The sequence below is a fragment of the Chiroxiphia lanceolata genome, chromosome 2, assembly GCF_009829145.1.
Source record: "Chiroxiphia lanceolata isolate bChiLan1 chromosome 2, bChiLan1.pri, whole genome shotgun sequence".
Classification (NCBI taxonomy): domain Eukaryota; kingdom Metazoa; phylum Chordata; class Aves; order Passeriformes; family Pipridae; genus Chiroxiphia; species Chiroxiphia lanceolata.
The window spans coordinates 98714371-98734228 of NC_045638.1; the positions used below are offsets into that span (position 1 = coordinate 98714371).

The 19858-nt window shown below is 39.5% G+C and overlaps 1 protein-coding gene across 2 annotated transcripts in view; it reads right to left on the minus strand.

Moving 5' to 3' along the window:
- Positions 1-17048, minus strand: part of COL8A1 (collagen type VIII alpha 1 chain) — an 86767-nt gene extending 69719 nt beyond the window's left edge. For both annotated transcript variants that reach the window (XM_032678983.1, XM_032678981.1), the window contains exons 1-2: positions 16948-17048; positions 344-470 (exon numbers count right to left, since the gene is read on the minus strand). The gene's annotated coding sequence lies outside the window, so the exon portion shown is untranslated. The remainder of the gene's footprint in view (positions 1-343; positions 471-16947) is intronic.
- Between the last annotated feature and the right edge of the window lie 2810 nt (positions 17049-19858).

Genomic DNA, 19858 nt, shown 5'->3' on the forward strand with positions numbered 1-19858 from the left:
TGAGTGAGTAATATTTATGAAATAACCTCCTGTATGGATACTCATCCCAGTAAATAGAAACTTATCTCAATTTGTGTATGAAAAGCAGTTGATGTCCTTGGCAAAGGCTCTCTCTCTCAGAATAATATCCTGACATCTTCTGGCTTTGCTGAATGGAGAAGTTCTCGTCTTTGACTTGAGGGCAACATTCTCATGTAGCTTCCAGTCTTTGCCTCTTAAAATATTTGACAAGATAGATCCTTTTCAATGGCCATATTTTTTCCCAGGAAATGAAACTTTGAAAGACATGTTAATTGCATTGTTTCAGCATTAGACTTTTTCTGTAATTATGGAAGAAAATTACCTCGGTTTAACAGGAGAGTGCTTCACTCTACCGATTCTGATATCCAGACTCAACATCCAGTAATGAGGAGATCATAACAGTGCTGAGTATCAAATTTGAAGGATTCTGACAATCTGCATTTTCTTTTCTAGAAAGCGAAGAAGATATTTTTTACTTTACTTGAATAAATAAGCTACATAAAGTTTATTTTATTTTCTTATTTTAATATTTTTTGATGTGATCAGATGTTAATACATTAAATAAACATGAAACAGCGCAGAAAAACTGTGTTTAAAACTTGCTCACATTACAAAGACACCATGAAGGGCTCACATTTTGGTTTATTTTTGTGAGTAATATCATCTCTATTCCCCCATTATGCTTCTGTGTAGCTCTATAATTCACAGTCAACTGTGAGTTATTTTCTCATTGGACTACTTTGTATATTACAAAGGATCGTTATTTCTAGTTTTACGTAGCTAATTTTCCTCTCCTCAACATCAGGCAGTTTCAAGCTTGTTCAGAATTTTGAACAAGCAAAAGCTGGAAAAATGAGAGAGAAAACTGAAATACTTCACTGTACAGTGTAAACTCTCTGGTATATCACAAAATACCAGACAACAAATTGCATCAACCAAAGCCTAAAACCAAAGTAGTTTTTCCCCCGCCTCATAAACGAGTAACAGTCGACAGCTCTGGAATGTGCACTCCTCTCCCATGAAAACATTTTTCCGCTCTGCCTTTTCCAAAACTCAAAAGTTCAAAGCTAAACTACTATATGTTATAAAAGAACAAATTTACCATGACACTTAAACAAAGACATGAGTCAGTGTATTCGAATTTCTTGAGGGAGGAAGGAGTTATGTTTCTTGTTAAGGCAAGGTTTGCAGTAAAGAAGTTATTTTTATAGTTTTATATATCTCCTTATAATTATTTATTCACATAGAGGTTCTGTTTTACTGCACAGTTAAAGTTGTAATTCATGCCCTTTTTGTAATGGATATATTAATTGAGGTTTACAACATTTCTCCTCAGAAAACAAAATACTAACATCCTCATTAAAGAAATGGGCAAATGCAATCACAGACATTAAGAAACTTGGTTCACTGTTATTTAGGATATCTGTGGCAGTCTGGGAACCTCAGCTGCTGCTCTTTACTCTGAAGAGTACTACTTTTGTTCTTGGGAATAGTACAAGCAAGATGACCAGCATATATGCTGAAGACAGAGACAAAATAAGATGGCTTAGGACTGCTGTGGGGGGAAAAGCTTATATCTGGAACAAAAAGCATGTGATTTTGTGTCCTCTTAAATGTGAGGTGTAGAACATAATAGATTAAGCAGCTGAAATTGCTCTATGTAGTTTTTAAAGCTGTCTAGGAAACTTGGAACACCATTTCTGTTTCTTTGGAACAAGTGGCCAACTCATTTGTCTGCCTTGAAAAACCTTTACTTCTGTTCCTGACTGAAGTAAGATGGATATTCTGAAAGTCATTGCTCTTGTGAAACAGGAAAGAAGTACAGAAAGCCACAAAGCTCCTGCTAATACTAAGCCTGGCCATTAATATGTAATATTGATTTGGAATATCTTAAAGGATTCAAACTTCTCCTAGGTACTGTAGTAGCTTTAATGTGTCCATTCTTTCAAGGAGATTGATATTTCAAAGCCTTGTTCGTTGTGGATACAAATTTAGGATAGCTAGATCAAAGATCTGCTCTAGATTCGGACCTTTGGCACTGAATGTTATATTCACCAGAATGGAACCAAAATCAGAAAATCCTTGAGCACGGAGAAAGCTGACATATCGAAGTATATCCAACAGCCCCCACACACCATCAGGACTTAGTTTTCCCTTATTAATATGTAAAGATTTATTAGATCATTCTCTAAAAGCAGCATTCAGCAACTGTAGAGATGTGTTCAAACCAGGGGACACATTTTTTTTCCTTCAAATTCAGTTTTTTAAATGATATAGCTTAGACATGAAGTATCATAATTTCTATAGCTGCCCCTCTCTGTTGTTTCTGCAAGATGATGTGTGAAAGGACCTTACCTGGTGGTACCTATAGTCATTAAGTTCTCTTTAGCCTTTTTAAAATACTAATATATTTCACAGGGAAATGCAGAGAAGCTGTAATGCAATTAATACAAAGGGAGGGTTTAAATTTTAACTTTTCAAATGGAAGGGTTTTGATTTTTCGTTTGTCTGTTTTAGAGGCCCTTAACCAACTGTGCCATTGAATTCAATGTTGGTTATGAATGAGACTGTAAAAAATAGAGGCATGGTCTGTGGCAAGTACATTTCTAGTAAGGGAGAGTGTCACAGTCAGTTTTCTAGGGTGCAGGCATATCACACTAGTCACAATGGCTAGAAGCACCAACTAAAGAGGGGAACCTGCATTAAGTGACCTGCTGGGTAGATGACCCATGTTTTGATAACATCTGGAATAAGGACAAAAGTGAACTCTGCTTGACAGACAATTTAATTTTCAGTCACCATGAGCAAAACTATAACAGTTACTATGAAAGCCACACCAGGATATAAATGTCATTGAGTAGTAGGACACAATTAGGAGGCAGTAGCTTGACAGAAGAAGGGCAGCTGATTTATGGCTCATAGTGGGTACGCTGGCTGCCTGTGTATAAATGAGGGTGAGATGGGGTTTGCTGCCCGCTTTCCTTGCAGCCAAACATAGTCCTCATCTATGTGCTGCTTCCTCTGGCTACACAGGCAATACAGGCAGCAATACCTTGTATGTTCTGTAACAGTCAGAACCACAATTCGGGCAAACTTGGTACTAGACAACGTAATAAGTATCACACAGGGCAAGTATATATTCCCTCAGCTTGTGCTTCCACCTCCCACGTTATGCAAGTGAGCAGGGAAGAGACTTTCACCAGAGGTTAGGAAAACTGTGATTTATAGCACTGGTGGCAGGTGGAACAGGGGAGACTGTGAGACCGAGAGAGCCAAGTATTTTAAGCATCTGTTATAGGCCTGTGCCAGATACAGGATACCAGACAAGATGTGCCATTTGTCTGTTCTTGAATGGAATTTCCTATGTCCCTAATACCAGGCAAACTCTGTTTATTTATAATATAACTACTTCTGGTTTTGTGAGATGATATACAGCACATTTCATTTTTTCACTTTCACAATGACTTTTAAACACTTAAGAAGTGACTTATTTTGCTGTGTAAATTCAGTCAGGCTTGGAGGATGTTTTTGCTGTGTCATGGGTGAATCTGTAAGGACTGGAAAACTTCTCAGTTTAGGGAGGCTGCATTGTGTAGTTTTCAGAAGTACAGTTTTCTCTAATGCTTGTCTGGATTAAGAACAGGACCCAGGTTCTTACAAGACCTGTGTCAGTAGGAAGTGATTTTAATTGACAATTTGCATGAGCTTAAAGAGAAGAATGATTTGGGAAATGCTGAATGTCCTCTCCTGACAGTGGATTTTTCCCCACTTCTAAGCAATTATACTTAATAAGTGATTCCAATTATTTCCCAAAGGAATAAGCAGGAATTTCTAAGCAAAGCTTTTTCTCAGAGTACGTCAATTCAAAACTACAGCTTTCTAATGGAAATGTAATCATTAGTTGTAAAAGGAAATGGCTCTCATTTCTTGGAGTGCATTTCTAGACAAAATTTGACAGAAACACAACCTTCCCAGAGTAACAGTATCTCACAATGAGACTGATTAACTTGGAGTTGATTATCCCACCTTTTAGTCTCTGTGCTACCTTGTAAATCCAAAAGACACAAGCCCCAATTATGCTCAAGACCAGGAGGAAAAGTCAGTGCTGATATATCTAGGTCTAAAAGGAAAATGGAACAGCCCTACAGTCCCAAGACCTTGGCTCCAGAGTAAGCCAATTGCACAGAAGGGTCCATCTTCTGCACATCAGCCTTTATTACTGTCAGCACCCTTTCCTGTCAGTGCTGGAATGCCCATTTGCTTTTGTTCCAAAGGCACATCAGGCTGGACTGTCAAACCTGCCAGCCATTCCCAGGGGCCTTTACTGGTACCTCCACTCCAGCATCATATCTCCCGGTACTTTATCAGCAAGCTGTGTCCTGACCATCTCACTACTCTCCTAACTAAGACCTTTTTTTTGACTGTTGCTAATTTTTGAGTTTAGAGGAGGTGATACCCAAGACAGACTTCCTGACCTGGGCCTTTAGTTGACCAAGGCTTTTCCACAGAAATGCCTTGGTTTCTCTTGGACAGGACAAGGGAATTTAAAATAAACAAAAGTCTGCAAGATGGAAAAAGTGAAAAGTTGTAGTGATGAATTTACTGGCAAAACCACGAAGGCCCATAGAATGACTAATCATAATCCAATTTCCTCCGGTGATATTCCCTCTAAGGTTTTAGGTCACAAGGTACATCATAGCACGTGCAATTAACTGCCTGCATACATGTGCTGCATGAGCTCATCCCTTTCTGCCTCACTTTTTCTGTTTGTAAAGCTGAGGCTGTGTTATTAGACTGGGGCATAGCTCTGAAGTCCAGCTTCTGGCTAGAGTTGTTACTACAATAATTAGTGCAGCAGATGTCAGAATCAAGTGAAAGCAGCCATTTGACAGTCGAAGCACAAACCACAGTCATCACTTGCCTTGTGTTATTGCAGGTATAGAACCAACAAGAGCAGAAAAATGTTCACACTTGCTTCTAGATGTAATCCTCTGTTAGCAGAGTATCTCCCCTCCCCCTCTGAAAGGTTTTTCCAGTACACTTTGCTGTTTTTAGCTGTAGCTAGAAAAGATACAGCTGCGTTTTTTGGCTTATATAACTTGAGCTCAACCCTCAGCAACAACTTAGTCTGAGCTATTTTACAAAACTATTTTTCTGTAAACATTTTCATTCAATAGTTACCATGCGGTATCTATGCTCCCTTAAAACACACTAGTGACTGGGTGCCTTATCTTCCTATTAGCAGACTGGTCAGATACTTGGGAGGTGGTCTGAAAAGCTGGGGACAGAGGTGAGACAGAAAGCATTTCATGAAGGCTGGACTCGGACATAGAGTCCTGTGATAGACAGTCCAACAAGCTGCTGCTGAGCGACGCAGAAAGCAGTGTCTCAGTTGGCAGTTGAATGGATATAGTCAGCTTGGAGAGGAATTTCTAAGCTAGTCTTTAGCTCATGGCTTTGGAAACTGTCATTTGCAAACGGACCTCACACAAATAGGGCATAAAATAGAGGATCCAGGCTGGGGTTTGGGGGTTTTGCCCATATTTACACTGTCGGGTATTCAGAATGTGGAGGCAGGTCCTTGCTTGAGGTTCAGGACAATCTTAAATGTAGCTAAATCATGCAGTGTACAGAGGCTGCTGTAAGGAGGCTGCTGCTTCCCACAGAGGTAAAGCCTGGCCAAGAATAGCATGTGTTTCCTCCTCTGCATCTAGCACAACTGCAGCTAAGTGGTTGCTTATGTTCAAAAATGAATGAAATATTCAATGAAAACAAGAATCTTCGCTGACACGACCACTGCTTCTTAATCATTACACAAAATAGTGTTGTCTTGCCCAAGCATGCCTGGCTCTCTAAGAATAATGGAGACAGTGCAGTGTTTGGATAGCTGCTGTTTTTTCTGAAGAGTGGGGAGGGTGTGCCTGTTTGAGGGCATGTTCACAAAGGTTTTAGCCCAGAAAAAAATAGGTACATCTGGAAAGAGCATAAACCAGGTTGCCAGACTCTGGCACTGCTACTAGAAATAATCCTTTCTCAGGAAAGTACCAAAATGTGGCTGTCTGGTTTGCCCACAAGTATCTGGGCATTTAGCTTGGCAGGCATGGATACTGGCAGTTGTTTGGCATTTTGATTGCTGCCCCAACTAGTGTCTATTCTTCCTCTTCTGAAGATGAAAGAATACAGTTGTGGTTAAATCACTGGCCTAGGGATTAGGCAAAGTGTGTTCTGCTCAGATTTTAGTCTGCATCCTTGGCCAGGTCACTTAAGCAAGAATTTTGAAAAGTGCTCAGCACCCACAAACAGGATCAGATTTTTCAAGAGCTCTCTGCTTCCACTGAGGCAGTGGCCAGATGATCAAAGGAACTTCTCAGAAAATTTGGCTGCAAGTGTCATTGCTAGAGCTACTGGGTTCTGAACGCTCGTGAAAATCTGGTTCTCACTGAGGTGCCCAGATGGGAATCAGGCTCTCCAACTAGCTCCCATCGTGATGGGAAGACACTTGAGAATCTGGCCAGGAGCAATCTCTTGAAATGCTACACTAGCAACTTTCTCTGTGCCTTGATTTCCTCTAAAATGAGAGTGATGTGGCCAGGGTGTGTGTAAGAATAAATTCATTAATCTGTTGTATGCAGTGTTCCTGGATGCTTCTGCAGCCAGGAGAGGGAGGTGAAGCATTTGTAATACAGTGTCTTTCCAGACATACCAATCATCTGTGTAAACAAGAGTGTGTTAAAGTGACTGGAATAGGAGTCCAGGAGCCAGCTTTGCTGTATGTACAATTTACAAGCCTTCAGATCCAGGAGCTGCTGCTCTTTGTTTGACTCAAACCCTTGATCTTGAGTCAGGGCTTCACCATGCTAGGGGATGTAACAAATAGATCAAAAGGACTCACCCTGAAAAACCTTTGTGCTAAACAAAGGAGGACAGGGAAAATACATTGTAAAGAAATGATAAAGCTGTTCCATTCAGCTGTTTGGCTTCTGAACTCCCTGCCTGTTGAGTACAGTAGTTTTATCATTTCCTTTCGTCACAGGATATTTCTTTCCTCACATCCCACCCAAGTGTTTGGTATTTTTTGGGGAGTTTTGAGGGTTTGGAGTTTCAATTATACAGGACTGGTTACTCTTCTTATACTAGATACCCATATACAGTAGTATTTTTTGCAGGTGGGATTCTTGGATTTTAAGACCAAAGAACCTTAACTGCAAAATGGGATTTTATTTTTTTTTTTTTAAACTTACAGTGGCCTTAATTTTGCCTCCATATGGGGAGATCTGAAAGGTCCTGAACCTCCTGTGGTGCTTGCTGGAGCAGCCTTCCTTCTCTTTCTCAGCAGCCTCCCCTCACATGATGCGACATTTTCTTTCCAGCTGAGAGTGGAGCCCCCCCGCTGCCCCCCTCATTTTTGGCCTTCCAGCACTGTCCACATCTGTGCGAGCTAATGTTCCCCAGATCCTCCTCAAAGGGGCACCGAGGGCTGGCACGCAGAAGTAAAGCCCCCAGGGCTGTATCTCTGAGAACCCAAGAAACCTCAAATGCATTGTGTTTCCCTAAATGCTCCTCAGCTGACTGGGCTGTGGGGAGTTTCTGCTCTCTTCAACCCTTGCCTCTCCTTTGGGAATGGGAGGCACAGGCTTTAAATCAACTTTCTGGGTGTCTGCGTGCAGAAATGGCGCTAATGTTAGAGCGTGACGGAACCACAGCACGAGGCGGCACCAGCATGGGGGAGCCTGGGCTGACAGATGGGGGGCCCTGAACCACGGCTGCCCCATGGCTTGGGCTGGCCCTGCCCTTGCCCACAGCCTGGTGAGGGCGAGCTGTCACCACCCTGCCGGGCAATGGCAGCTTTCCTCAGGACTGAGGAGTCCTTGGCCTGTGGATCAGGATGGAGCCCCCAGGGTGCCCTGTGGTTTTGTTTTGCTTTCTTTTATTTTAAAGTAGACTACCACGCCATTAGAACTGAATTGTCACTAAATGGAATTGCTTGTTGCAAAATGCGTAATAGCTAAAGTTTTTTTAAGAAAGGAAGTTCTTTAATGTTGGATCTTTGTATACTTTCAAGCTTAATCAACAAGAAGGGGGATTTAATCTGTGAAACAGAGAGCAGCTAACAAGGAAGCTCTAAGTGATAGCGAGGTGTTACAAAAACAGATTACCTGTTGGTAGAATTGCCTTAAGGTTTAAGGTTTGATCTCAGACCTAGGGGGAGGTTAACAAAGCTTGGGCAGTAGGATGCCCACTGATAGTGAACACAATGAATGCAGAATTTATGGGCCACAAGGACATTAGTGGAACTCCCAAGATAAGGAAGAAACTAATAAAGCCAAGTTAGCTTGTGCTGAAATCAGCTTCAACTGCGTACAAGGTAGTTCTGGCAGCGGCAGATTGTGACCACTGATTCACAGATCACCAACCTAAGAAACCCACCAACTCAAAATAAGATAAAAACTGTGCATGCAGACAAATTTGCATGAGAAATGAGAGAATCATTAACCAATAGAAGATAGAATACTGATTAGTAAGAGAACTATGTAACTTGTAGCCAATGAACACTAATTCCTTTGTTTGCTAAAACGTGCAAATAGTAAAAAGTTTTAATAGTTGATGTGCCTGATTTGTGGAATTCCACCGAGCACCTAGGCTTGCACAACTCTGAAATAAATAATCAATGTCTCTCATGAGTGTATAATTATTGGCTTGTTGCACACTGAAAATGAATTTGATTTTTGTGAACAACAGGCTGACACAAACCCCTCCTATCTTGATAGCTTTGGGGCATTAGGTACAATATTTCATGTTTTCCTGCAGTCTCAAAGAGATTTCAAAGGAGTCGAATGAGCAAAAATATTTCTCCTCCTCATCTCTGGTGGCAGAGAGGGAGAAACCAGGAAGGAAGGGTTTCTGCACCCTGAGCTGAGGTCTGTGATGCTGAGTGCCCATGGAAAGTGCCATGTTATTTCTTCAGTTAGCTCCAGCTTTGGTAGGACTTGCAGGAGCAGCCTTCTGTCTCACAGATGCAGTCATTATTTTGAAGGATAAGGCTGTGTGTATGTTGTGAATGTTCATTAAGCTAAAATTCCAGCTCTCAAAATGTGCTCAATGAATGGAGCATTGAAAACATAATAGGTTTCTGCTCGCTTATTTTTAAATACTTGTTTTCATGAGATAAGCAGTCAGTAGAAAGTTCAAAGCACATGTAGAAGAGAAAATGCCCCTGAGAAATCACAAATTCAGTTTCTTCTGCTTGTGTTTCAGTCCTTTTGTATTGAGTTCTTGAGAGTGTTCAGCACAGGAGTGACAGATGTGATGTTGAAAATACAGGTTATTTCAAAAGAATGATATAAAATATTCAATGCAAATGAATTCTGAACTCAGTGAAAGCAGTTTTTGTGCTTGAAATTTGCATCTCAGAGCTATCTTCTCCTGACTATGGAACAGAAATATACCATAAGAATCACATGCACAAACTAAACATTAGCTCAGATTTTAGATATGAAGTATTTGCAGCTAGTTGCTTAAGAGCAATCTAAAATAGAAATGGAATGAAGATGATATTACAAAAGACAGCTGAGATAAATGAATTTCCTTTAAACTACAATTTAAAAGCCATCTGATAATTTTATACCAGTACATAAATAAAAAGAAATTACTTCTGCAAATTAATCTTTAATCAAGTATGAGGATTCAATGTTAAACATACAGTTTTCTGTATGAACAATGTTTTTAGGTGAGACTAGTAATGCAAGCCTAGGGAACAGTCCTAAAATGTTTCCGGATGTAGTAAGTTATGCTCAGATCTCCGAAAGATAATAACAGTCTGTAGGAGTTCCTAAGCATAAAAACTAAAAAACCACCCTTGCACTGGCATTTTGGACTGCACTGCATAGACCTCCTAAACTGAGGTAGGCTGGTTGAACAGGAGGAGAGCAGGAATTCCTGTAACAGACACAGAATATCCAACTACTGTGCCACTTTCTTCTGTGAAAGGCAGAAACTGCTGCTGTGTCTGCACCTATGTGCACATACAGCAAAGCAGTTTGGAGGTTTCGCTGCCTGGACTTGCGTGCAACTTGTGTGCTCTGTAGGAACTGAGTTCATCATGTTCACCTTCATCCTTCACTGGAGCATATTTTTGGAGCTATTCATCTGTAAGGCTGGGATAGGATGGGACAGAATCCTGCCAGTTGTTGCCTTGTTAATTCACTTAGGGAATCACTACTTAATAAATAGGCAGGGTAGCTCCTGTGAACTGACATTCAGCCTGTGAGTTACACTCTGAAGTACTGAGGCTGGTCCCGTAATCTGCAGCAGCATATCACAAGATGTACCCACAACGACTGCTGCAGTCTTGGAATACGTTCAATGGGAGCCTAGTAATGATTATAGCCATTTTTGAAAGCACAGCTGGATTTTGCTAAGCTCTGCCCACCTTCAGCAAAAGTCTGTCCATTCATTGGAGGGCTTGTGCTCTGTTTCAGAGTTCTTTTTTTTTACCCTGAGTTAACCAGAACTTGGCTTTGGTCCTTTAAATCCTTCTCCCTATCAACTCAGCAACCACAGAGGCAGTTTATTACTGAAAAGAAATCTAAGAATCACTTTTGGCTAGCATTGTCTTGGAAAGTTCATTTTATTAACATGGTTTTGGTTTTATTTCAAAAACACTTTGACAATCACTGACATTTTTGGAACCCGTAAAGCACAAGAGACTTACTGCTAAAGGCCTAAGCTTTGCATTTTTCTGCAGCAAACAATGTGATGTGCTACTATGGTAAATTCAATTCAAGCCACTGGCTGAAAGGAAATAAGTACTGAATGTTGCCTTTTTTTCTTCATTTTCTAAAATATGTTTTGTATGAATGCTAGTGCTTCTGAGATATACTTGTTTAACTACCCTTAGCTTATTTGCTTTTTATCTATAGTGGAGGTGACAGATATATCAATATTGGCAACATAAAGTTTCCTCACACGCCTGCTTTTATTGTTCAACTTTGACCTAAAGTAACTATCTCTTGACTTTTTGCTGAGATTTGCCAGCAAGGGTCCCAGTTTGTGTTTTACATTAATGTCTATCAACTGAGAGTTCAACTAAGATCACCTAATGCACCTAAAAAGAAATACTGGGAAATATCTGAACACTTTCTTTTATTTTTGTTGTGGTTTTTTTTCTGTTGTTGTTTAAGGCAAGCTGAAGGAGAATTTCTGGTCTGCAAGCTGCATAAAGACCCTTTTTCTGATATTTTGCATTCGCTGGAACTCCATACATGGTGCGAAGAATGCAAGGGCAGTACAGAGGTAAGTCGTGTGCTGGCATAAGCAGACTTGACTGCTAGATTTTTCAGTGGATTATATTTGATTATATTTGGTTTATGTGTCCCTGGGTCTGTGCCATCTTCCATTCTGTCCCTTTGAAAACTATGTCGAGTAACTGAGAGGCAATGTAAGCATCTCCATTTCAGTGACTGCAGTATATTATATACATGTGTTGTTGCTTCACATCATAAGTGGGTTTTGTTAGAAACTTGTTTTACTGTCTGGAATTTTCAGTTGCAAAAATGGTCAAATGCTTTGTTTGAAGTTCCCTATGCAAATCCACAGTGTGCTACTGTCAACTTCTTACTTTCAGGGAGAAGAATGCAGCAGTATGTTGGTCTGAAGAGAGTGGTTGCTTTTTTAGTTAGCAGGAAACATATGCTGCAGATGTTTCAAAGTTTTGGCTTTTAATATAGCTTTGATATCTACTATGTCAGACTGTTAGTTTTGACTGATTCTCCCTTTATTGGGATGGGTTTTATTTATGCTATATGTTGCTGTGATAGATTCCTAGGAGCTGAAGTGAACTGGCATAGCTGATCCAAGAGTTTGTGTTTTTTAGTACTATGGATATTTATTTAAAATAGAAGCTCTTTCTTAAGTTTGCAATATATTCTTTTTATCTCAACTTTATTTCAAAGTGGCTGTGTAAATTGTATGACCTGTTTGTGTAGTTGTATAACCAGGTTATTTCCCTATAAGAATGGAAAAGAACTAGTTAGGTTCTTTTTCTGTTTTGGTTTGGTTTGGGGGGGGGGGGGTGGTGTTTGTTTTGTTGAGGGTTTTTTTGTTTGTTTGTTTTTTTAAGGTTGGAGTGTTCTTTTTGGTACCGTTTATTTCTTACTTGCAAATGTATTATGAGTTCTCAGAAGCTGACATTCTGAAGTGTTACAATTCAGGATTGCCAAAAATATATGTGATAACTGCCCAGATGTCTCTAAACTGTAACGAACACACACATTTTTCTTGAGGAGGTGTAAAAAGCAAGGTGTGCATATGGTGCACAACAGAAGGGTGCTCTGGCTGTGCGGTATTATGAATGGCATAGCTGCTAGCAGGCTTCTCAGATCCTAAGTGGAAAGTTTCTTACCTACCAGGAAGCCCATATTATTTTTGAGTGCCCTCATATTGAACTCAGTGTAGTTGTTGATGAGACCCTACAAAGAATGATGTCCACATACGTGCACAGACACCATAGTCATCAGTTTACCGCAGGCACACAGCACTGGGAATAGAACTTCAGACCTTCGCCTCCGCAAACACAGCTGCTCATCTGGCCGTGGGCTTTGTAGCCAGCAGAGGGAACTGATAAACACTCTCATAAGGCTGCTCTATGTATTTTTTTCTAACCAAGAGAGGGCACTGATTTTCACTCCCTTTTGAAGAGGGTCCATTTCATGTCACCCCTCAACAGTTTCACCTGCCGTTCAAGAAGCAACAGACTTATATTCATCTTGTTTTTGCTATAAAATATGGACTTGCATGAAGAAGTTTTAATCACCAAAAGATGTCCCTAGGCTGCACAGTGGTATTAATCCCCTGCAGTGCAATTATGAGACATAAAATTCATTACACATCAAGACAATTACAGAAACACTTCCAACATTTCAGGAGTACAGGGAGAACAAGCACAATTGTTTACTGATGACTACAGAGAATAGCCACAATTATTGCACAAGACCTACAAAAGGCTTCAGAACCAGGACTTATCATTATCTTTCTGAACATATATGGCTCCACAACTTTTGATGGAGGGGAATTCTGTTAGCATAAAGAATAGATCTCACTTTCTGGAGGGAAAGCCACAAAAAAGGAAAAAACACACAAAACTCTAGGAAGTGTAAGTGGCAAAAATGAGAACTTTTGTACAGTTAAATGCAGCTGTTTGTTGTTTTTTTATGAGACAGAACAAGCAACCTCTGATGTTTTTGTCTTCTCTTGTTTCTAACTACAGTACATCCATTGAACCATTGCTCTTTTAGAAATATGACAATAGTGAAAATTATAAATTATATCCCTGTGGAAGGAAAGAACTCCCAGCTTAGAATAATTTGAAGGCCAAAAAAGTAAGGGGAAATATAGGGATATATTTAAGCTTAAGAGATAGAACTTAATCTTACCTCCCCTGAGATATATAGCAAGACATAGAATAAGTGAGCAGAAAATTCTGCCATGTAGTTATGCTCAGGGATATAAGAAAATTGTCCTGTCTTCTACAGTAGGTAGTGAGATGACCATTAATGGTTCTTTTTCTAGTCCTCCAGTTACCTCTCACACGCTCGCTACCTTATCTATGAGCAATGCTTGCTTAGCAATAGTTTTTAATTTGCAAGAATAAGAGACAAGGCCTCCATCCATACAGCAGTAACTCTAGAAACTGAGCATCAGAATGTGTTGGGGTTTTTTTGTTTGCTTGTTTGTTTCCTTGAAAATGAAGGATTTGCAAGGCCACAGGATCAATTACGAGCCTGTACCCTCATAAATTAACTCTAGAGTTACAAACTGAAGGGATAGGGCAAAGCTGGTGGTTGGGTTTTTGTTTGTTTGTTTTAATGGATGTGAAATTATATCCTCTACGTTTATAGAAGTGGCACATGATTGCCAGTGTAGAAAAGAAAGGAAGACTTTCTTTTATATTCTATGCCCCTGCAAGATCCTTTGAATGATTTTGCTTATGTATCATGTGCTTCTCTTTGAGCTCTTACTGCTACTGAGTTACCAAGACTGAGTTCTTTTAGTTGTTGCCCATCATTTCTAGTCTATGTCAGTAGATTTCTGCTTCCACATCCTTCCAAGAGTAGGTTGGTCTCCTTTCACCACAGAGTGTAAGAAAGAGCTGGGCATTTGGCTATTTGTTTATTTACCCTCTCCAAGAAGGGTTTATTTTTAAATCCTGTTAAGGGGTTTGTAAAGGGTTTCCCAGGAAATTTGAAAGTGTTAGGAGTAAATTACCACTCTCAGGATTTGTCACTGGAATTCTCCTTGCTGTTCAGCCCTAAAGAGTCGTGCAAAGACAGATCAGCTACAAAGGGGTGGACTTTATAAGGCTGAATACAAAATGAATTGTGGAATTAAAGTGCTGGCCTGGAACCCAGAAGAGCTAAATCTGACACTCTACCATGAATTTTCACTGTAACCATAAGCAAAAGAGTTCATATATTTAGTGGCAGCATGGCCAGAGGAAGACACAATCTCTCCCTATAAATTCATGAAGGTAAGAATGTTTCACAAGCAGTGGTGGTGGCAGAACTATGCATAGATAGCAGACAGTGATATGTTTATCCTGTGTTTCTAGGTGTCTAGTCTAACACTCTAGACAGCACTGGAAGCTGGTGGCGTAAGTGGATATTAGTGCCCTAAATAAACACCTAAAAAACCTAAGCATAACTACGAGGAGAAATAGCTGAGCATCCCTGCTCAGCTTAACTGGTCTGTTGCTGAAAAAATTGATGTCTCTTTACCTTGACTTTATTATTTAAAATTTTATGATAATTACTCAGAAAATCTGAATTCCTTGTTCTCCCACTGATTCACTTTTTAAAAGTATTATGGTTGTAGCATTATTTTAAAATTATAGTATTTTTATTTTTCATTCTAATATCACTGCACCTTAATCTTGGAAAAAGGAGATTCAGATCAGCACAGAGGTCAATAAATGCATTCCTAGACATCTCAGTTCTCTTGGAGGTGTTCTGGGTGTAGTTTCCCTTCATCCCCTGCTGCAGAGTGATGCTAAACTGAATTATCTACTCAGCTTAAAAGAGAAACTGCTCAGAGGAGATTCTGATCTAAATTAGATGCATTCCTTTGAAAAGAGTTTTCTTAATATGTCCTGCAATCCATTTTTCAAATGCCAAACCATTACATTTCACAGCAAGCTTTAATAAAAAGTATTTTGCTATAAACACATTTCCTGTGGCAAATGCATTTTTTTTTCCATGAACATTGCTCTGTTAAAATTTTTGATTTATCTGATAGAGTAAAATTCTGTGTGAACAAATGAGGCTTAACTGCCAGATTGTAGACCTAAATTCTGTATGCATTACACATAAAATCACATATTGTGTTTTGCAACAGGGGTGTTTTTGGAAGGGAAAGGGAGGTTTGCTATAAAAATCAGATGTTAACTAAGGAATAAAATTTTGTGGCCAGTCATGAGGAAAACAACTGGGCTCTATTCCTGTTTTCTGTGGGCAATTTATATGAACTCCTGGATGCAGAAATAGTTTTGCTCTAAGTCTGCTGCAGAAAGCACTGCACTTTGTTTTTTGAATAGTTAAATTTGTTTGGGTTTTGGATTTTTGTCATTTGTTTGAGTTTTTTTAAAGATACTTATGTAATCTTCCAGGCAAGTAGCTGAAGGCAGTATTTTCTTTTCCCCGTTAGTTAGAATAGATAAGATATAAAATACATAAAAAATCTTACATACAGTATGAAGAAAAGGGCACTTTGAGCAGAGTTCTGCTGTTGTTATACAGTGCTACAGCTTAAAATATTGCAGCTAATATGAGTACAGCTATATGTGGATATAATTCTTTCTTAGAGAAGGCTTTTGATTTGTGGAAAGATCAAAAAAGAGTCAATTTATAAAGAGAATTGGGTATTAAATCATTCTTTACTGCAGAATGTATTGCATATTTACAGACAGCATTAGCTGCTTGCTTTTGGCAGTTCATGCTTTGCCTCCTCTCTGAGCACTGGAGAGAGGCATTCTAGGATTAGGATTTCTATGATGGAATTTCTTTAAACAGGTGACTGTGTGTTAAAAGTGCACTGACTCACACAACATGACAAACTGGTACTGGTCACTAATAGATTCATCTCAGTGTGGATGGATAGATGCATGGATGGGAGTGCAAATATAATTTTGAAACCACTTATTTTTTAAAGTTTTAACTGTTCAGTAGCTGTCTGTCCTCTAGCATTAGAAATGCCTATGTAGGCAAACTGTAGGTAAAATATAAACAAGCTGATCTAAAAATTTCATAGAGACATAAGGTCTGTTGTTCCAAGAAACAGAACTTTGTTGGTAAAATATGTACTTTAAGCATATTTGGTACCAGATGATGAATTACATCAGCCTTATTACTGTGCTTCTGTGCGGGCTTAAGTTCCATCACACTTTTTTTTAAAGGTAGTGAAACATGTGAAGATGCACTTCAGTCTCAAGGTTGTCTCAATCTGGCTAGTAAATGATATTAGCAACAAAAACCAATCCCTTCCTTAAATTAGCACTAAGCTTTTTTTTCCCCCTCAAACAGAATTTAAGGAAGCTTTGCAGTGAATTTTTTTGATAACTTTGACTGGACTGAGAGGGGAACTATTAAGAGGGATAATAAATTGTTATAATTGGTCTGGGTATACTAATCTCTTCAAAATCAATCAGAAAAGGAAAGAAGACCTTTTCTCAGCCACTGTGTTTCCCAGCAAGATCTGCTTTTATTTCATTGCTAAAACAACAGACTGTTACTAACTTAAATGTCAGATGACACTACATCTGAAAAAAAAGGGGGGGTGGGGAGCCAGCACCACCCAGCAAGGCAGTGCTAGAGTTCACATTAAGATTTCCTCACAATAGCTGGTTAGAACAGAAACCTGAAGTAGCAGTAATCTTACCTTGAGTATACAAGATCCAAGAAGAGAAGATCACTGGTTCAAAACACTGGAGGACTGAGAAAGTGCTCTGATCTGCTGCTGGTAGCATGCACTTGGCTTTTATGTGCAGGTGGGAGGAGCTGCTCCCTACGGTAGGTGGGCAGTGAGGATAGCAGGCAGACAGCCTTCAGAAGGCATTATACAGTAGGTTTTTGCTCTTTGGGGACAGAGAGAGGGAGAAAAAGCAAGCTGGATGGCATTCACATGAGAAACAGTGTTGGATTTATTTGCTGGGGTTTTTTTTCTGTCAATCTTCAGTTAGCTGAAGATTTTCTACCGTATTTGTTTCTCTAAATCTGAATCTCTGAATTATTCCAGTTGCAGTTACAATGCTACTAGGTCTCACTTCGGATTTTGGAAGGATTTTTACAACAGTGAGATAAGAATGCAAAGTCTTTTTCAGAAAGGTCGGTGTTTCCCTTTCTAAAAGGGGATAACTATGAAGAATCTGCCCCTTGATCCTTGAAGTTGTCTGTTTACTCAGGGATCAAACTTCCTCTATATTCCAAACGTCTACTAGATCTCAGCTCCGGAACCCTCCTAAGTTTCTGTTTTGCTGAGCTACACAGCTTTTTCTTGACGCAGCTGTAACATGTTCCATCTACACACTGACTTTTCTAGCAGCTTAGTTTAGAGCACTTTTATTGTTCACTGTGTCTGAGTTCTAAACAATTTTCCCAACTGGTATTCTCAAAAGGCAAATGTAGCCAAAAAGACAAACCAGTAGGAATATGCATTCCTGGTGGTTTCTGTGTAAAATCATTCATTGTTTATTTTAACTCATTCATTGCTTTCAGAGCACAGAAGAATGGATGGCACAGTGTCCAGACACTGGCTCCTGCAGGCAAAACAGACAGTTGTACCTGTCTCAAATACACTAATTCTCTATTTGCACTTATTTACACATGTTCCTGCATGAGGCATCTGGGCCTGTATTATTCATCATAATACATGAGTAAAACCCATGTTGTATTGGAACATTTAATGGGGGGAGAAAGCTGGAAAGATAGAACAGGAAGGGAAAGACAGTGGTGTGCAATCAAAGGAGAGACTCTAAGTGCATCCTGACTTAAAATCCAGGGAGGACCAGACAGAAAAATGAATGAGAACCTTAGTTCCAGAGCTGAGATAAGCAAGTTTGTAGCAGGGTTTGTGGAGATATGATGCACACTGCTGCTTGAACCAAAGGACTAAACTGGTTACTAGATAAGGAGGTATAAGATGCTTTCTTAAAAAAACCCCTCTACTAATTGAGTTGATCAGACATATTTAGTTGCATACAACTTTATTTGGTTTTGTCTTTTTAGAAAAAGGCTTACAAATCATGCAGCCATCAACCTGGATGTCAGTGTTATGTGGCAAAAGCAGCTTCATAACCTTGGTGACAGCCTCTGTGAGATTTGGGACTGTCAAGCTGAAAAGAACTGGTGAAATTGCTAATATTTCTTACAGGTATTGGGTTGCTGTTGGATAGGGCATTTTCTACATTATGCAACTATTATTAATATATTATATTATTAAAAATATATTAATATTAAGCAACATATTGCAACTAATTGGGAAAAGAAGTCCTGTTATTTTATTTCTGCAGCACTCAATGTATTTCTACAGTTTTCATTAAGAAATGAGTTTCTGATCTGAAGAGATTAGTGTGCTTTTAGAAAGGCACAGGGAATAGGGAAAGCAAGGATACTGCAGTAGGTTTATGTAATTCATTCAGTTAAGGCACGTTGTAGTGATTCAATGACTAAATAATATACGTAAAGTGGAATTCTACTCAGCTAACATCTAACCAATCAGATGATTTCATACTTAGAAAAATCTAAGTTGAGACTTTCAGAAAAAAGAAAGTAAATAGGTACCCATGTTCTTATCTGATGGTTAAACTTTTCTTACTGTCTCAAAATTTCTGAGCTTTCTGTAAGTCCCTTCTAAAATCAGAGGATACTTCTATAAACTCAATGCCATCTAAAGGTACCTTCTAATGATCAAGCTCTCTTTTTAATTTTCTTGAGATCAAAACTTTAAATGTAAAGGACTAGCTGTATGTTGATATATTTTTGTTTTGTTTTTTTAACTCTTGACCATAAACTTCAGGTGCTAAGCACCACTTCAATTCTCAGAAGTGAGTCAATACTCAAACCAGCTCAGTGTAACTCTTCCCTACTCAGTGGGCTGTGCATACTGATGGTGTGTCCTGCTGTACTGCAGGCTCATGGATAGCCTTACCTTTTTATACTTCTAGACGAGAATAATAAAAAAGTTTTTCTTGAGTTCCTTCCTTTGGGGCGTCTCAAAGCACCTTACAAGTATTAAATAAACCTACCAACACATAAAATAGGTAAAAAGTATTAGACTTACCTTAATGATTATTAAAACACTACCATAATGCAATTATATGGAAGATTACCTGATGAGGCTAGAACATTATGCATATATCTCATAGAATTATAGAATATCCTAAACTGGAAGGGACCCACAAGGATCACTGAGTCCAGCTCCTGGCCCTGTACAGGATCACCGCAAGAATCCCTCCATGTGCCTGAGAGCATTGTCCAAGCACTTCTTGAACTCTGTGAGGATTGGCGCCATGACCACTTCCCTGGGGAGCCTGTTCCAGTGCCCAGCCACCCTCTAGGTGAAGAGCCTTTCTCTAATATCCAACCTAAACACCTCCTGACACGTCTTCATGCCACTCCCTTGGGTCCTGTCACTGGTTACCAGAGAGAAGAGATCAGTGCCTGCCCCTACCCCTCTCCTCAGTCTCCTCTTCTCCAGGCTGAACAGACACAGTGATCTCAGCTGCTCCTCACACGGTTTCCCCTCAAGGCCCCTTCCCCATCTTCGTTGCCCTCCTTTGGACACTCTCTAA